Source organism: Sorex fumeus, unplaced genomic scaffold (assembly GCF_029834395.1).
Source record: "Sorex fumeus unplaced genomic scaffold, SorFum_2.1 ptg000024l, whole genome shotgun sequence".
In the NCBI taxonomy this organism is placed as follows: Eukaryota; Metazoa; Chordata; class Mammalia; order Eulipotyphla; family Soricidae; genus Sorex; species Sorex fumeus.
Genome location: NW_026606081.1, coordinates 8,037,160 through 8,052,476, shown reverse-complemented (window position 1 = coordinate 8,052,476; position 15,317 = coordinate 8,037,160).

Below are 15,317 nucleotides of genomic sequence, written 5' to 3'. Positions count from 1 at the left end.
AGAGAACATTTGTAAATGTTTTAGGAGAAGAATTAGCTAAAGTGTAAGAGATCAATTTGCATTGTACTTTTCCACAGCTGCTTTCACTAACTCAATTCCATTATGGTATTGAATTAGGAAATAAGCCCCAGGAACAGAGAAATGTGAAGGTTTTTTTTTTTTTTTTGGAGGGGGTGGTTGGGAGGGTCAGCATACTTTGAAATTTGAATGCTTAATGAGCATTTACAGAATTGTGTGATTTTTTCCTTTTCCTTTTATTTACTGTTCCTTGCATTCCCCTCTATTTCATTTGGTCTTATTTTCTAACTTGTGCTTCAGACCAGACCAATCAGATCTATGGTTAACTTTCCTGGAACAAATAACTCTATCATTGGGGCTTGTTTGACCTGCCCTGGGTACACTGTTTCCCTAGAGATTTCTGCATGCCCACGATTCCCTCTACCTCTTCCTCGTCTTGGAGAACATTAGAAATAAAGGCAAACAAGCAGACAACCAGAGAGAGTGGAGAAAGTGCAGATCTGAAGGAACCGAAAACTAAAAATTCAAGCGAGGTGTGTGATACTGAAAGGTGATAGAAAAGAAGGAATAAGTAAGAGTCTCCTGGGATTCTAGAAAATTCTAAGAATTGGAGCATGAATTAACCTATGCACATTTGTGCACATTATGCAAACAGATATGTTTTGCTGGAGGAAAGGCTTTAAGACTAGATTGATTTTCTGCTACTTCAGTAGATTTGAATCATTGCTGCTGCTTCTTCAATTGTAAACAGCCTTTCCTTTGTATGTTGATACTTATATTCTTCTTGTGTATATTTAGAAAAGAAGGGGATGAATAAATCCAGACAGGAAAAATGATACCTGTAATTAATTTAGAATAATCCAAAAGTCTTAAAGGAACTGAAATATCTTCTGGTGTAATTTTTGTTTTGTAGTAATGTTTTCTGTAGTAATTCTTACTGCATGAATCGATGGTATACTGATTTTATGTGACATTCATTTCTTCAGTTGTCTTTAACTCTACAGGCCACTTGGTTGTTTCCTTTCAATAATGGGAGATTTGCCTCTAGTTTAGAGTTCAGAGTCCACTCCCTTTCATAGCTCCCCAACCCACCGTATTTCTTTGTCCTCAATTACTTCAATTCAAATATTTTTTATTATCATCCTCAATTACCTAGATTCAAATATTTTTGTTCCTTTTGATTCCTTACTCTTCATTGATCATATGTTTGCATCTATGTGTCTTGTTAATTTCTCCCTTGTGCCTTCCCTGTGTTTTCCATCACCACATCGGCACTCTTGACACCTCCTTTTTGACTGATGTGGAGCTACCATAACTGCACATTTTGTTGATGTTCTAGTTTTCTCTTCAAAGTTTAAAAATTGATCAATTTCTTACAGAATGCACAATGTTTCTCTAATTTTACAGATGAATAATTGGGACACAAAGGAGTTTATGAGCTTGTCCATATTCAAAATTAAGTATTGGATCTAGGACTAGCACCAAACTTCTTGTGAAAGCAATTTGTTGGTTTCATTGTGTAACAGTGATCAAGTTGTCTTGCCTTCAGCCTCTAAAATTGGGAGTAAGAGACAAAATGAATATTGTTTAATCCAGTCAGATTTATTGAGAGAAACAGGAGAGGGACCTGGGAAGGGCTATCAGTGATGGAGACTTACATCCTCTTTTTAAACTTCTAATTTTTTTGGCCACACCCAGCAATGCTCAAGAATTACTTTGGATGGGCTTGGAGGACCATCTGGGATGCCAGGAATTGAACCCAGATCCGCTATATGCAAGGAAAGCTCCCTACCCTCTGTATTATCACTCCAACCTTAGCACCATCTTTTTTTTTGTTTGTTTTGTTTTGTTTTGTTTTTTGTTTTGTGCTTTACTTTTTGAGTCACACATGGCGATGAACAGGGGTTACTCCTGGCTCTGCACTCAGGAATTACCCCTGGCGGTGCTCAGGGGACCCTATGGGATGCTGGGAATCGAACCCGGGTTGGCAGCGTGCAAGGCAAACGCCCTACCCACTGTGCTATTGCTCCAGCCCCCTAGTCCATCTTTTATCCCATTGAAAGCAGTTGATTTTGCATAGCTTTCATCTTGTTAAGCCCGAGGATGTTAAAACAGACAGACAGGATATTTAGAATTATTATCACTCTAGCTGTCTATCAGGTCTGATCCCATGGCATTCCATTCATTTTCACTTAAAGCATTTTATTCTTCCTCTAATTTTATCGTATTTACCTGTTCTTAGTTACCTCCTCTATCATTTATTGGGTTAGTTACTTGTTTTCTAAGTACCTCTCGCATACTCCATCTCTTCCTATCTGTAGCTAGTGAACTATACATAAATGTGTTTATAGGTCAATTTGAAAAGTTAAAAGTGCTTACTTAGTTGGCATTAAATACCTTTTCCATTTGCCTTTCTGGCCTTTGCTGACTTAAAAATTCTACTTCAGTGAGATCAGTCTGCTGTTTTCTCCTTAATGAGCTTCTGTATCCATCTTTAAGCTTTTGGTCACATGGTTGTTTTTTTTCTGCCTAAACAGCTTTTCTTCCTATTCCATCTTGTGTTCTTCATGAAGCCTTTCTTATTTGCTTACAGGTCTTATATGCTCTTATATATAGCAGAGACCAAGTTGTTTTTCTTCTTGGAAACATGCAAAGACTATTTCACAGCCTTCTCTAACATTATGTAGAGAGAATATGATTGTGTTCATATTCTCCCTGTTTATGTTAAGAAAGGGTATATAGGTGGAATTAATGAATGCCACTACCAGATTTGACCACAGATTATTATCCGTTTTAATTCTGTGGTGAACTGGAAATTTCTATCCTTGTTTAATAGTGCCTTCTTTGAGGGAGCACCAAATAAAGGGTGTTGGGGAGATCCGCCCAGGATGGGAGCTGAATGCTGAAAGTAGACTATAGACTGAACGTGATTGCCACTCAATTTCTCTTTTGCAAACCACAGCACCCAAAAGGAGAGAGAGAACAAAAGGGAGTGCCCTGCCACAGAGGCAGGATTAGATGGGGGGTTGGGGGGGGGTGAGAGGGATACTGGGATTAGTGATGGTGGAGAATGGGCACTGGTGGAGGAATGGGTACTCGATTATTGTATGACTGAAACCCAAGCACAAAAGTTTGTAAGTCTACAACTGTACCTCAAGATGTTTCACTAATAAAAATTTTTTAAAAAATAGGCGCTATGGTGCTGCCAGCAGGTCAATCTGTACCTGTGAGGTGAGTGCATCAGCAGCCTGATGGCAACGTCAGACTTTCAGATATCCCCAAATTGCTGCTGTGCCTTTGACCAGACCCCAAAAACTTGGGGCAAAGTTTACCAAGACAGTAAACAGCCAAAAGTTAGGTATGTGGGAGACACACCCACAAACCAACTTTGGCTCAGCTATATAATTGGAGGCATGACCTCTCTGGTTCCTGATCAAACTGCTTAATGGCCATGATCCCAACGTCTCAGAAATGAATCTCGGAACCCAAAGGCTTTTGGCAGAAATATGTCCTGTTCCTGCACTAGGTTACTGACGCTGGGCCACTCCAGGTGGGAATAGGTTTTGTGCCTTGTCCTGTTCCCCCTGGTGGCCTGGTGACCACCATCCTCCAGAGGCCACTGGACAGTCAGGTTTGGGCCTTCAGTGATGAGACACATGGGGCCTCTTCACATGGAGGTGGAGCAGACTCTTTCTCCCCATCCCAAACGAGACCCCAAGTCACCGCCTACAAACGGCCTCTCTGGCTCCTGATCAAGCTGATTAATAGCCATAATACTGGAAACTCAGAAACAAATCTTGAAATCCAGCGGCTTTTGGCAGAAATGCATCTGGACTGCATACAAGGTGGCTGCCATCTCAGAGCTTATTGGAAAGCCAGGTATGAGCTGGCGGTGATGGGGCAACTGCAGACTCATGGGAAGGGGGGTGGTACCAGCTCATCCTTCATGCCCTACCGAGGTCATGAGTTGCCCCCACAAGTGGCTCTCTGGCATGGCCATGGCTCCAGAGGCAAAAGGACTTAGTCCAGAGCCGAGCAGCTTGCAGAAGAAAAATGAATGGACCATGCATTAAACTACGGCTCCATGCCTCCCCAGGAGGGAAAGGGTGTTGCTCCCTTCCACCTTTATCCCCACTGGCAGCAAGGTGGCCGCCTCCTCAGAACTAATAGGAAAGTCAGGTACGAGCCGGAGGTGAAGGGGAAACTACAGTCTCATGGAAAGGCGGGCAGTACTGGCACGTCCTTCACGCCCTACCGAGGTCACGAGTTACCCTCCACGAGTGGCTCTCCAGCACGGCCATAACACCGGACACAAAGAAATCAATCTCATAATTACCTGGCTCTTTGCAGAAATCCAAAATCGTGGCTGTCATGACATTATATGATTCTCATAACCAGCTATAGAAAACAAAATATTTCACAATGCCTTTTCAGCAATTCTGATTGTTTGGGGGGAAATTCTAAACAATAACGGTGCACCTTTTGTCGAAATAATGAATATAATCAATGTAGAGAAGAGTTAAGTAGAAATCATCTGCCTCACAGGCATTTGGAGGGGTAGGAGTAGGGGTATACTGGGGTTCTTGGTGGTGAAAAATGAGTACTGGTGAAGGGAAAGGTATTTGATCATTGTATGGCCAAGACTTAAACCTGAAAGCTTAGTAACTTTTCCCACAGTGATTAAGTAAATAACTATAAAAAGAAAAAAATAAATAAAAAATATTAAGGTGGAGTTCATTCATGCCCAATTCAATCAGCTAATCAGTGGCTGAATAAATAGTAGTACTCCTACAAAAAAAATTTAAAAAAATAGTGCCTTTTTTGGTAATTTCTTTAACTGACCTTTTCATTCTCTTCAACAGCTACCTCTACCAACAAAACAAACAAACAAACAAACACTGTCCTCCCATTGTTCATCAATTTTGTTCAAGCAGGTCCAGTAACATCTCCGTTGTGAGACTTGTTGTTACTGTGTTTGGCATATTAAATACGTCATGGGTAGCTTGCCAGGCTTTGCCATGTGGGCAAGATACTCTCAGTAGCTTGCCAGGCTCTCTGAGAGGGGCGGAGGAATTGAACCTGGGTCAGCCCAGGTTGACTGTGAGCAAGGCAAATGCCCTACCGCTGTGCTATCTCTCCAGCCCTCTACACTCTACAAGTTTTTTAAAAAATGTATTCTGGAACCAAATGCGGAGCTTTGTTTGGGTCTCTCTTTCACATACTGAAGGTATACATGTGATTATAAACTTGATTTTTTGTTTTATGTTTTAACAATCTGCTTGTGATTTATTTCTCTAGTCTCAGAAGAACCTGGGAGGGAGTTCTTTTGCAGTTCTATAATAGACTGTGGTGATTAAATAGATTTGGGTCTCAGAGAAGCTAAGCATACTAGCAGTTGCTTATGACTTAAGCTGTTTATTTATCCATAAAATAATTCCATTGTCTAGGCACAACAGATGCTCAGCAATTAATCGGTAAGTTCATCTTGTGTATAAAATCTCTGGGCATAAAGGGAGGATCCTCCCAGGATGGGAGATGCATGTTGAAAGTAGACTATAGACCAAACATGATTGCCACTCAATGCCTCTTTTGCAAACCACAACACCCCAAAGGAGAGAGAGAACAAAAGGAAATGCCCTGCCACAGAGGCAGGGTGGGATGGGGGGGATGGGGGTTGGGAGGGATTCTGGGACCCGTGGTGGTGGAAAATGGGCACTGGTGGAAGGATGGGTACTTGATCATTGTATAACTGAAACCCAAGCACAAAAATTTGTAAGTCTACAACTGTACCTCATGGTATTTCACTAGTAAAAATTAAAAAAAAATCTCTGGGCAGCCAGGGAGAGGCCCCGATGGCTCTTCCCCTAGCTGCCCGCGTTTGGGTGTCCCCAGGCTGCTCCCCCAGCTGGCCATAGGGCAGATGGTGAATGAAAGAAAGGTCAAGCCAGTTAATTGATCAGATGCTGTTTATTCCATTCTCCCCATGAGTCTTCCCCAGTCTCCCTGAGGCCCCCATTCTAGTTTCACATTGCCCCTCATTCTTGTCTCTTCCTGTCTCTCCTGTTCAACTCTCTGCAGTCCATCTCGCAGTCTGCGCTCTCTCTCTCTCCAGGTGCCTGCTCCTCTTTCTTCTACATTTTTCTCTCTGTGTCCACTTTACTAGTCTCTGGGCACTTCATCTTGCTGCCCTACTCTTGTCCACTCTCTCCCCAGCTCTCTTGATTCTCCAACTCCCAGCAGTCTGGTAGCAAAACCAGCATAAGAAAGTCCTTCCTGACTTCCAGGCTCAAGGGCAGAAACACCACCTGGGGTATTCCAAAGCCCTTCCTGACTGCCCAAGGGCAAAATGTCTCTTAAGGTGTTTTTCTCCTTTCCTCAGTCCAATAACTGTATTAACATCTTAATACTAGTTATTTTTGTATGGACACAGTAAAAGATACATTGAGGCTTGTAGGGCTGCTCGCCTGGGAATATCTTGCCACAGACTCAGACTACAGAGCTCAGGCCAGATTAATCTTTCCTAACCCTAACAGGGTCTGAATCTAGTTATTACTTTTTGGATCATGACAGCATTTGTCCATGACCAAGCTCTTAACTTATAGTTAAGCATTGTGGCACTAGGTCCATTAGTCCATTATGGCCAGGTTCATTTCAATGCCAGGGTAGCACATAGCTTACTGCTTGTTCTGGTTCCATCCAGTCCCTCGTGGGGTCCCTGCTTTTGGGGGTGCTAGGAAGTAAGGGCAGCTGAGGCTTAGGTCAAGAGAACAGATGTCCAGGAGGAAAATATCACTGAGTGTCACGTTGTTACAAAAGCATAGCATATACTGTCTACTTTTGTCCAGAAGAAAAGGACATTGTTCTGAATAAACTATGCAAAGGCCTTAGGGAGAAGAGAGAAACAATATTTACAAGTCAACAGAGCACAAAGAAAGAAGTTACAAATAAACACAGAGGAATGGGAGCACTGTGATGGGAGCAACTCAATAAACCTAAACTACCTGAGGCTATGCAGGAAGGACAAAAAAATGGAATCCTACAATATTTGGACTTCAAAAGTTCTCAAAACTTCACTGGTCTCAAAGGAATAGAGAGTTGGGCCAAAATTTAACTTATACTCAAATAGCCTGAGATGGTCATTGGTTTGATAGTACAGATTTATATTGCGCTAGAAGCTGTAACAAGGATAAATGATAGATTATCCTGATTTGGAAAGTTAACTTGAATGACTATTTGATTTGCAAAGCAAAGAAGCACTCTGAGGTTCTGGATTTTTGTGCTCCGCGAACTCCCAATTTTCTGGCTATCATATGATATTTATCCTAATTTTGTGATCAATTGCCAGCTGTATTCTTCCCAAGAACCATGTGATTCTATGTTTGGCTATTATTTTAGGTTGCATATTTTTGACCTAGACTGACTTTTCATCATTATGATATCAGCCTTCATTTTTGTGCTGATGATACAGTTGTACCTGTCTTTGATTTTTGATGTCCTTTTCTTTCTTTGTCTGGCAATCATTAAATCATTAAAGTTTTAAAATCACATACAGCTGAAACTGTAAAAGAGAATTTCTACTGAGGAACTCCTTCACATTACAGAGACAATCCAGTGTTCTTCCCCCCCCGCCCCCCCCTTTGCTGACCTGCAATTTTACTTCAAAACAGGTATCCAGGGGGTTATCTTTGATTGATAATTGTTTTTTCTTGATCTCTTATATAAAGAAACCTGTCTTTTATCATGGAAACCTTGGTAGAATGTAGGTATTTCTCCCCATTACTGATGCAGGAAGCTTTTCAGTCATGATTTATATCTGTCAGATTAAATTACTGGCGAACATGGCCCTTCCCAAAGGCTGGCTATCTCAACAGCAAAAGTAGTCCTGACTTTACTAGTCCATTTTTGACACTCACAGTTCATCATTGCATGGCTTGCTTGCTAATTAGCAGCTGTTTCCCTGATCTTGTTTTTCCATGATGGGAATTTTTGCACAACTTACTTTCAAGTTAAGCTTTCATCTTACTTTATTCAGCATACAGAGTGTTGAAAACATTTAATCTTTCACTGAGGAGACACTACTAAAAATCCCATGGGAATACGAAGATAGATCTTTCATCACATGACTTAGGAAAATCCATCTAATAAAATGAAAAAAGAAAACAAAAGAACAGAAGATGAGGTGCTTACCATTATGAGAGTCACATATACTTGATGGCAAGCATAATGTTTTTCTTTGTGATTCTTACAGTTGTATAAAATAAAATGAGAAAACTCATCTAAAATTATAAGATTACATAACTTAATACCACATAGTTAAAAAGCAACACTCTGATTTCAGAGACAGATACTTCTAACTCTAAAACTTTGACTTTGATTACTGTAAGAGATTTTTAATGGTAATTTAAGTTTAATTATTGTAATTACTGGAATGAGACCCATTGAAATTACTGGTTTTGGCATATCAAATACACAATGGATAGCTTACCAGGCTCTGCCATGCAGGCGAAATACACTCGGTAGCTTGCCAGGCTCTCCGAGAGGGATAGAGGCTTTTGAGGCGGCCTCTAATCGTCCTTGTAGGTGTTCCCATGGTTCAAACCATATTTGAACCCTATCAAATATGGTGTGGAAATCCTGGAAGATGGGTATTAAGTGTCTTATGATGTGTCTGGAAAGTATCCTGGAATGTGGTGGCGGCTAGATAATGAAGGTAGTGGAGGTAGTGGAGGTCTGTGGTGAGGTATTTATCTGGTACCTGTAGGGATAGGGTGGGTCTTCTGTGCATAATACAATCCCTAGGTCACAGGTGGTTTATGGAAGCAGACAGATCAGGGTAGGGTGGGGCTCCTGGTTTTAATCCCTTCGTCACCTGTGATTGGTGGGAGCAGGCAGAGGATCTCTGTCTCCAGGTCCATTGAGCCTGGAGTCCAAGGTCTCAGAGTTCCACTTATCTTGTTCTGTGGGGCTTTAGTCATGCGTGAGTCTCAGTCTGAGCATCCGGAAAGCATACTGGAGCGTGGCGGTGGCTGGGTAGTGGAGGTATTGAAGGCAGAGACAGAAGTGGTCATTGAAGCCCTAGCCAATCAGGGCATTCAAACTCAATACATCAGGATCTTCCGTGAGCTGTATTACGGATTCACTACCAGGATCTCACCATTCTACAAAGAAGTAATCATCCATGTCAAGAGAGGGGTTTGGCAGGGGGTGATACCATTTCACCAAAACTCTTCAGTGTCACCCTCGACAACATCATGCGATGACTGGAATGGGAAGGAATGAGAGTGAAGATAGACGGTCGGCAACTACACCATTTCCTCTTTGCTGATGACATCGTTCTAATAATACCAAACATTAGCTAAGCGGCACAAATGCTGGCCAACTTCGACCGTGAGTGTGGAAAGGTCGGACTCCAGCTGAATCTCACAAAGACAATGTTTATGAGAAAAGGTCTCATTCCTGATGTTCCATTTGCTCTCAACAGAATGACCAACTCTGAATGCAACAGTTATGTGTACCTAGGTCGAGAAGTCTATGTGACAAATGACCTGGCACCTGAGTTGCACAGGAGGAAGAGAGCGACTTGGAACGCCTTCAAGAGCGTCAAAGAAATAGCTAAGAGGATGAAGAGCCTCTGGCTCCGGGCACATCTCTTCAATTCCACTGTTCTTCCTGCATTAATATACACCTCAGAGACCTGGTCCCTACGCAAACAGGATGAGAACGCTATTCGGGTCTTGCAAAGAGGAATTGAAAGAGCTATGCTTGGAGTATCACATTTCCCTCAAATGAGAGAAAGAATCCAGAGTTCTGATCTCCGTTGACGGTCAAGAATCAGGGACGCTGTCTCATTTGCCAAGGTGTCAAAAATCAGATGGACTGGACACGTAATGAGATTTGGAGATGACTGCTGGACTAGAACCATTACCGACTGGATTCCATGGGACGTCAAAAGACCGCGTGGCCACCCACCTACCAGATGGTCAGATTTCTTCGTCAAGACCCTGAATGATTGGTTTGAGGCTCCTTGTGTTCCTAGAACAAACAGACACCACTGGGCTAAACTAGCACCCGACAGGGATGAATGGAGATGTTACTGGTGCCTGTTTGCTTGTCGGCTCCCAGACACCGCCCCACGTTGGGTGCCAGTTGTGGGGGGGGGGGGGTGGGGGGGAGGGGGCGGGGCTGTGGGCCCTTGGTCAGTTAAAGGGCCAGCTTCCCACATAACTGTAACAATGAAACTGTAGGTGTAATTTAGGAGGTGATAACAGTTTTGTGCAGCTTTTCTGGAAAATACATTTTTTTCTGGAAAATATATTTTCAAGAAGGTTTGTATTTAATGAATGATTAATATATATTATTTATTTATTTATTGAATCACCATGAGAACAGTCACAAATTCTTTCAGTTCAATCTCGGTCAGTCATACAATGATCAAACGCCTGTCCCTCCACCAGTGCACATTTTCCACCACCAAGAACCCCAGTATACCCCCCTCCCACCCATACCCCACCTGTGTGACAGAGTTCCACTTAATTCTTTCTCTCTCTACATTGATCACATTCAATATTACGACAAAAGACCCAACAATGTTATTTGGAATTTTCCCCAACATTCAGACCTGCCTCAAAGATATCTTTAGAAAATTTGTTTTCTATTGCTGATTATGAAGAGCATATGATTTCATGTGGTCACAATAGCGGCCATCCGAATTTGGATTTCTGATATATTAGTAATAAACCCAGAAGGATTACTGCCAGAAGCCCCTGGGTTCCGAGATTGGTATGTGTACCTCTGGGATCATGGTCAGTTAGAAGCCGCAGGAGGCGTTTGAGGGTGGCAACCCGGAGCATTGCCATGGTGGGGAACAGGGCCAATTCCACCCCCATCCCATGAAGCCCCACGTGCCTCGTCAATGCAGTCTCATACTGAGTGTTCATTAGACTCTGTCACTGCTGCAAAGGGGGATAGGTGGAGGAACAGACAACATTACCCTCCCAGGGTGGCATAGCACCATAGTTAAATACACAGTCCAGATGTATTTTGGTTGGGTATTATATATTGCTCAGATTTTTCCACCACCACTCTAGCCTGATTTTCAGGGACAAAATCTAGATCATTTAGTTTCCATTGATCACTTTGCACATCAGGAAATGTCGCACAGTCGCATAACCAGCCGAGCAGTTCAGAAAAATGTCCTGATACCCGCATGCCAGAGCCCTGCTTGAAGAAGCTCCTGGTCACTGGGATTCCATCTGGAGAAGGTGGGGAGATAGCACCTACCCTATCTGGGACCTCCCAGTGATATCGGCTCTGTATGGGGCCCGGAGAATCCTCCGGGAGCTGTGGGGCCCTCTAGCCGGTTTTTTCTTTGCTGCTATGTGCTGTAAGGTCGAAAATATTTTTCTTACCTTGATATAAGTGTTTTTTAAATTAATCTAAGGAGCACATAATTTGACTCAAATCAGTCTTTGACGCTATGCTAAGTTTGGGACAGTTGATATAACAATCTGTAAAGTATGTGTGCATGTTGTGGGGGGGTATGAGTATGAGAGAGACAGTGACAGAGACAGAGACAGAGAGACTGAGAAAATATGAGATATTACATGGATATATTTTTGATCTCCTGCTCCAATGATGTCTAGGAGCAGATAGAAGAGAGAAAATACTAATGATGGGTTTTAAACATCAGCACTACATTGAAAATAGTATGTCATTATGGAAGTGGTTTTTCCTTTCTGATGACTTGTGTTTTTTTCCAATTCAAAGTTATATATGTGTATATATATATATTATTGATAGCTTAGTGACTTTTTTAGGATTATCCCCCATTTTGAATTTTGAATATTTATTTTGTCAGAGCACACATTCCTTTATATACATTAACTCCAGTTCTCCTCTTCCAATGGCTAATTGGGTGCACTTGGAAAAGTCATTTAAATATTTTTAAATTTATCATTTTTCTCTTATAGAAATGTTACACAATGCATAATACATGTTACATAGATATACTGACACATATAATATTACATAGAGTTGTTGGTATGTCTGTAACATGAGTGTGATGATCTATTGTTTTCCGATTGACTTTTATTTCTAAGTATTGACTTTTCCCTCTCCCCAACTATTTCTGTGTGGCATTTAAAAACTTTTATATGCTCTTCTGCCTTAGCAAACATAAAGGATAATCCAAACTTTTCCTGGTTTTTCTAAGGCACCATTATTATTTAGTCTCGTACTTTAGATGTAGATTTTTGAATGCATCTGCTGTAATGTGTTGCCTTAAATAACTCTTGGGTTAATTTCTTTTCACTTACCTCTTTCTCATGAAAGTAGAACACAGAATGAGCAGCTGCTTGGCTTCCAGGGTATTTTAATAAGGTTTTTTTTTTTTTTTTAAAGAAACTAAAATAACTAGAAACTCCAAGGGTGAAACAGTCTTTTAAATTGTTTCCTTGTGCTCTGGACTGAGAACTAAGCTACGGCCCCATGCCTCCCTGGGAGGGGAGAGTGTTTGTCCCTGTTTTTTCTCCCTCAGTGGCAGCATGGTGACCGCCAACTTTAAGAGCCTATCAAACAGAGAGGTATGGACTTGCAATGACAGGGTGCGTGGGTGGAGATGGGGTGTGGAATCGGCTCTTCTCCCCGTCTGGACCAGACCCCGAGTCACCGCCCACGAAGGCCTCCTCCGCTCCCTAATGGCCATGATTCCAGAGGCATGCAAACCAATCTGGGAACCTGGATGCTTCTGGCAGAAATGCCTCTGGACTTAATTACTAAAATACCAAAACTCAAAAGTAACAAAATAGGAGACTAACACCCAAGAATAGCCGAGATAAATACCAGAAGGTTTACTCCATGGCTTGGAGGCCAGCCACACACTCTAGGGGTAAAGGCAGCTCAGATAGAGAAGGGAGCACCAAATAAAGGGTGTTGGGAAGATCTGCCCAGGATGGGAGCTGCATGCTGAAAGTAGACTATAGACCGAACATGACTGTCACTCAATTCCTCTTTTGCAAACCACAGCACCCAAAAGGAGAGAGAGGACAAAAGGGAGTCCCCTGCCACAGAGGGAGGGTGGGATGGGAGGATGGGAGGTGAGAGGGATACTGGGATTAGTGGTGGTGGATAATGGGCACTGGTGGAGGGATGAATACTTGATCATTGTATAACTGAAACCCAAGCACAAAAATTTGTAAGTCTACAACTGTACCTCATGGTGTTTCACTAATAAAAATAAAGAAAATAAAACGGGCTGGGGCGATAGCACAGTGGTAGGGCATTTGCCTTGCATGTAGCCGACATGGCCGGGTTCGATTCCTCTGCCCCTCTTGGAGAGCCTGGCAAACTGCCAAGAGTATCTCACCTGCACTTGATGTATTCAATATGCCATGATGTAGTCGATATGCCAAACACAGTAACAACAATGGAGATGTTACTGGGCCCTCTCGAGCAATCAATGAACAACGGGAGGACAGTGCTACCTACCTAAAATAAAAAACAAACAAACAACAACAAAAAAATTGCGCGGCAGCAACAGCAGCGCACGGCATCATATGCTCTTCATTTTCAGCAATAGAAGACAAATTATCTAATGATGTCTTTTCGGCAGATGTGATACTTGGAGGGAAAATTCCAAATAATAATAGTGAGTCTTTTGTCGAAAATTTGAATGTAATCAAAGTAAAGAGAGACTAAAGTGAAAATCATCTGCCACACAGGCAGGGGTGGGGTGGGATGGGGGATATACTGGGTTTTATGGTGGTGGAACATGTGCACTAGTGAAGGGATGGGTATTTGATCATTGTGTGACCGAGACTTAAATCTGAAAGCTTTGTAACTGTTCTCACAGCGATTAAATAAATTAAAACAAACAAAAATTGTTTTTTTTTGGGGGGGTTTAATTCTGTAATATTCCTGACTTTACCAGAGTCCATTGTGTTTGGATAGTCTACACAATCTCTCATTTCAGTGTTATTCTTGACATTGTGCTACCATTGATCTTATTTCCCTTGTAATTTTCCCTTGGTTAATTTTCCCACTCTATATTATTTATACACATTTTTATTCTACCTTTTTTATTCTATTCCCTGTCCTTCTTTGTACCAAAGACCTGTTTGATAGAAAAATTTCCACAAATTGGCCCTCAGGAGTTTTCTTTTAAGCCCATATACTCTTTGATCTAGTTCTTTTGTACATTTTCAGTGAAGATATTCTTGTAGAGCCTTAATCATTATCTTTGTCTTATCTAGGACAATCTCTCTCTATTCTGGGATTGGTATTTCCTTTGTAGATAATTTGTATGCTTTTCCAATTCAGGGTACTAAGTATAACTTTGTAATGACTTTTCCTTAAAATTTCATGCAATTTTAAATTTGTTTTGTCAGTATATATGCTATGTCTTCTTAGGACTTAGGACTTAGTACTCGAAGGCTACTTAGGGACCCTTGGATAAGTGATTTATGAAGAGGTAGCTCATTATAATTTCTTTCAAATCATAGTGTCTGCCTTATCATATCCCAGTTTACCTTAAGTCTAAGAGTCATAGAAAATTTCTGTTATTCCCCAGATCTCATTATCTTTACAAAATGTTGAGATTTTCCTGATCCAGGAGTTTGAGAATTTAACTCTACTTTATTAACCCAATCTCTTCACTCTTAAATCAGTTTTACTTTGGCTAAGAGCCTAAATAACTAACTGATAGAAATTTATCAAGCTATGTTTGTATCTTAGCATGTGACTCATGAAATTTCTGTTATGGAATTTTGTGGAACACTTCTTTGTGGCAAAGAATTGTTGTAATATGGAGCACTCAACATTGACCTCCGAATACAACCTGTTGATCCCTTCACATTTTAATTGTCAGTATGCTGTATTCTTTTGGGGAGTAGTATGATAGAGGCATGCCAATTTCTTACTACACCCTTTAGAATCAAGACTAGACTCTAAAATGTTCTCAATGATGTCATTTGTTTTCATGCTCAAAAGAATATTCGAGGCTGTGATATCTTTTGTGCTCTATGATCTACTAGTGATTTCCTGGAGAAAATAAATGTTCCTCTGACTTTGTTCTCAAGGATGCTGAGGCAGTGTGAACCTTTTCTGTAATTTACCACAGCAGTTATTGCTGGTCCTTTGTAGAGCCTGCAAAGAACCTGGCATTTGCCTCTTTGCTCCTATTCCCCCCCCCCCACCCCTTATTGCTACTTTGAACAAAAGGAAAGTAAGTTACAAGTTTCCTGCTTCATTTTTGTACTGATTGCAAGCAAAGAGCCAACTTTCAGAGTAGGCTGTCAAACCAG